The 4,659-nt window shown below is 42.0% G+C and overlaps 1 pseudogene; it reads right to left on the reverse strand.

The window, feature by feature from the left end:
* Positions 1-667: 667 nt before the first annotated feature.
* Positions 668-1,705, reverse strand: LOC125098262 (RNA-binding protein 25-like; annotated as a pseudogene).
* Positions 1,706-4,659: the final 2,954 nt, after the last annotated feature.

The raw sequence follows: 4,659 nt of genomic DNA on the forward strand, positions 1-4,659 counted from the left end.
TCCCTGAGCGCTTTCCGTAGAGTTCCGGAAGACGGGAATGAAGATGGCGGCCTCCCGGTCTCCGGCCCGGAGGAGCCGAGAGCCCGGGGCCCCACTCCTCAGTGCGCCCTCAGAGAACAGCGCCCAATGACTCCCGTCACCCTGGCCTCCGGCCGTGCTCCGAGCTGACCGAGCCTGCGACCGGTTCAAGGTAACCCCGAGTTTAGAGCTCACTCCTCGGCTCTGTCTCTGTAGCCGGCTTCCCCGTTCTAATACCGGTAAGCTCTGCGACACTCAGACACCCCCGATCCTTCTGTGACCCTGTGGGACCTGAGGCCGCGCTGACCCCGCCTGGGCTTCACCCCCGTTAAGCTTCTGGAGCGATGTCCCTCAGCGGAACAGACTTTTAAAAGTCCTGATTTTGTGCTCCGTTGCTCCGCCGCTCGCCGGGAGCCGGCCCCTCCCCCCGTGGTCTATCTTCCCGTCGCTTTGGATTCACTTCTCCGCCAGTCCTACCTTGCAGAAAGTGGTTGATTTTCTGTTTCTGGAATTGCTGTTCTTCTTCTCTTCAATCTCCCGTTGGATTTATAGGTGTTTGCAATCTTTAGATAAGCTATTTAGCTGATCTCCCGCGACCTGAAGTAGTCTCAGCCTGCTACTTCTCCGCCATCTTGACTCCTCCTGTTCTTCCATTTTTATAGGGATTATATCCCCCTTCCTCCTTAGTGGTAAGAAAATAATCAATCAGTGGAGCACTGGAAATGTGTGGAAACTGTCCTCCCCTTTTCTTCATCTTCCTGGGGTCAGTCAGATTTTGGTGAGGGGACATTGAGTTCTCTGGAGTGTATTGAAACTTCAAAATCCCCTTTGATCATCTGATCTCTTTTGTTTCTTCATCTGAGGCTTCTTATCATTAGTGACAGTTCCTAGCCTGGCATTCCCACAAGAAGCTTTCTTCTTTGCCTTCCATTTACCCAGTTGTGCCTTTGTCCTTGCATTAACTTTAACAAGTAGCTTCTGCTCTCCATTCTGCAGGTTGTACCATAACCTGAGTGCACAGGGTTAGGCTCAGGCTCCTTATAAGGCTTAAAGTTCTCCAGATACACCTTGTATTCTTCCAGCTCAAAACCAAGCCACATTTAGCAAGGGGTTATCTTATAAGGCATGTCTGAAGCTTTCTCAGAAATGTTACCAACAAAAGTTGTAGTAGTAGGACCACAAATCTCATCAGTTTCCTTAGTCTTTAAGCCTGGATAATTCTTTCTTATTCCCAAATGCTTTCCCACTGTAGACACAGTGGATACTAAGCCAGTTGGAGCAGTTGCCATAATGTTCATTGGTATAGGAATCACTGTGGTCCCTGGAGGTACAGGTGGAGAGTCAGGAAACCATGGGGGTCAGATCCCTGATGGGAGTGCTGGGATTCCCAGAGGAGGGTGATTCAAAGGAGGGAGGAAAGATATTCTTAGGCAGCTGTCTGCCACAGAGGAAATGGCACTGTCTTCATGTTCTCCTGGGCTCCAGGTTATGAGTAATCTCCACCGCTTCCAGGTTTCTGCGTGCTGCTTACCAAGGGACTAGTTCCAAAGTGCCTCCTCATGCAGGCCACAGACACAAGCACACTGTTCAGGGAGCTTCTGGAGCATTGGTATTCAAAGGAGCAGGTCCAAGTGCTGGAAGAACGAGCCACGTGGGGGCCCCTGGGTGGCTCAGTGGGTTAAGCCTCTGCCTTCAGTTTAGGTCATGATCTCAGGGATCTCAGGGTCCTGGAATCGAGCCCCACATCGGGCTCTCTGCTCAGCAGGGAGCCTGCTTCCCTTCCTCTCTCTCTGCCTGCCTCTCTGCCTACTTGTTATCTCTCTCTCTCTCTGTCAAATAAATAAATAAAAATCTTTAAAAAAAAAAAAAAAAAAGAACGAGCCATGTGGATACGGTGGTGTACAGCCAAGACCCCATATGTTGATGTTAATAAACTTGGCACCTTTATTCTCTTGGGTCAAAGAAGATGGCATCAGACTATGATTTTGAATTGCTTTCCCTCCTTTTCTTCATGATCTGATATTTTAAAATATGGAATAAAAAGGTGTTTATACCCAATAAGTACTGCGATGAGCTTAGAAGTAACTCTCAAATGCTGACTTTTCTCAGCTGTTACTTTTTTATTTTTTTAAGATCTTATTTTTAAGTAATCTCTGCATCCAACCTGGGGCTCAAACTGGCAACCCAGAGATCAAGAGTCACATGCTCTACCAGCTGAGCCAGGCAGGCACCCTTCACTTTTTATGTCGAACAAAATTCTGTCAGTCAACACACTACTAGTAATCAGCTTCACATATTGTTTAAAATTGTCCTTGAAGGGAACAAAAAAATCAAAATATGTGATCTCTTTTTAGAGATTTAATATATTTATTGGAGTTTGTGGCAATATTTTGTGCCCTGTTTTAAAAGGTTGCTTGGATATATGGTTGGTAATTAAATTTGTTTTCAGACTTTCCCCAAATGCCATGAGACAATAGATGACAATATGAAATGTTACCAAATCAGAGTTCAGTCATGTCCCTTCACAGTCACTTAACTTTTTGGGCTTCATTTGCCTCATTTGTATGAATGGTAATATCTCTTTTATAAGCTTGTGTAAGGATTACATTATATGAAAAGCGACTAGCATAGTGTTTAGTTCACAATAAACGCTTAATAAATGTTCTCATTCTTCTTCCTTCTGAAAATAATGCTGTCTAATCAAATAGTGCATCATGCTTGGTACAACAAAGCATTTGACCACATGTTTATTTTTTCATTCCCTAAACATTACTTGTAAGAAAAGCAGCTATGTTCTCACTTTCATTTTATAACTAGTAAATGTAAACATGGCCAGCTTTATTTTTATATAACTTGAAAACTAAAGCTTTCAAAAACAAAACAAAACCAAAAACCACGCACCCTAGTCTCTTCTTCCTGTGTGGTTTAAACGTAATTGGTGGTCATGATGGCATCTGGGCCTTTCCCAGTATTTCAGCTTATCTGCCTCTGCTTCCCTCCTCTTTCAACCAGATGTATATCCTACCCTTGTTCCTTAGATATGCCTCACATTTTACTGCCTTCTTGATGTTCCTACTCTCCCTCATCTTAGCCAATCAAAATCTGACTCATTTGTCAAAGCCTGTACCTTGTATAATTGTCAGAATGTTGTCCACTCTCAGGGGAGTCCCCACAAAAGAAGGTCCACATGGTCAAACCTATTTGCATAACACTAAGACATCAACTTCCTTTTTCACTGTGGACATTCGTACTACAGAGCAAATGTGGGTCAACCTGCTGGCACCTTTCTGAACATGATTCAAAGTAATGGCATGGGCATGTGGCAGTATGAAAACTAGTTTTACTTAAGAATGTCCTTGAAAAAGACAGTAAAAATTACTAACTTGATTGATCAGGGCTGTTACGAACAGATCTTTTGCGTATGCTGTGTGGCTAAATGGGTAGTATGCAAAAAGCACTCGTGCAATTGAGTTGTGAGCCAAACAGACCACTTTTTTTATGGAATTCATTTTTGCCTGAAAGAACAACAAACTACGTATTCAGACTTGAATATTTGGCATCCATTTTTGCAGAAATTAACTGAGTGAGTCATATCCAGGAAAATAACTGACATTGTTTTTGCCAGTGATAAAATTCAAGTCTTCAAGCAAAAATAAGGATTTGGGAAAATGTATCAACCACTGTGAGTATGACATCCTCCCCAATACTTAAGACTTTCCTGGCAAGACTAGTGGTGATATGAACAAGTGATTTTTTTTTCTATCCTATTATATAATGCAGTGTGAAAATATTTGGAAGATCTGTATAATTCAGCAAATCAGCATTGCTAAACAACCAATGCATGATATTACAAAACTATGCGTTTAAAATGCAAAATAGGGGCGCCGTGGTGGCTCAGTGGGTTCAGCCTCTGCCTTTGGCTCAGGTCATGATCCCAGGGTCCTGGGATCCCAGGGTCCTAGAATCGAGCCCTGCATCGGGCTCTCTGCTCAGCAGGGAGCCTGCTTCCTCCTTTCTCTCTGCCTGCCTCTCTGCCTATTTGTGATCTCTCTCTATCAAATAAATAAATAAAATCTTTTAAAATAAAGTAAAATAAAATAAAATAAAATGCAAAATAGACCGATGGATTTTAATGTAACAGAGTACAAAATATTCATTGGTACTATTTCAGTTTCCACAGTGCAATTAACTTTTAAGGAACTAGCACTTTTCAAGTTTTGATGTAGTATTGAAGAAGATCCATAGTTCTCTGAAAAGACTATTAAAATACTCTTCCCTTTTCCAACTACATGTCTGCATGAGGCTGAATTTTCTTCTAAGGCTTCACCCAAAACAAGACTCCCAAGAGCGAATACAGCAGTAATACGAGAATCCAGGTGTCTTGTATTAAGTCATAGATTAAAAAGATTGACAGAAACATAAAATGCCACTCTTCTCACTACCTTTGTTTTGGAAAATAATCATTTTCATAAAAATGTGACAACATGTAATGTGTTTATTATTTTTAATAGTCTTTAATAATGTTCTCTGTTTTAATTTCTAATATGGTAAATATCAATAGATCTGCAAAAACCAAGCTCTTTGGGGTTCACATAATTTTTAAGAGTGTAAAACGGTCTTGAGACCAAAAAGGTTGAGAAC

Source organism: Lutra lutra, chromosome 4 (assembly GCF_902655055.1).
Source record: "Lutra lutra chromosome 4, mLutLut1.2, whole genome shotgun sequence".
NCBI lineage: Eukaryota > Metazoa > Chordata > Mammalia > Carnivora > Mustelidae > Lutra > Lutra lutra.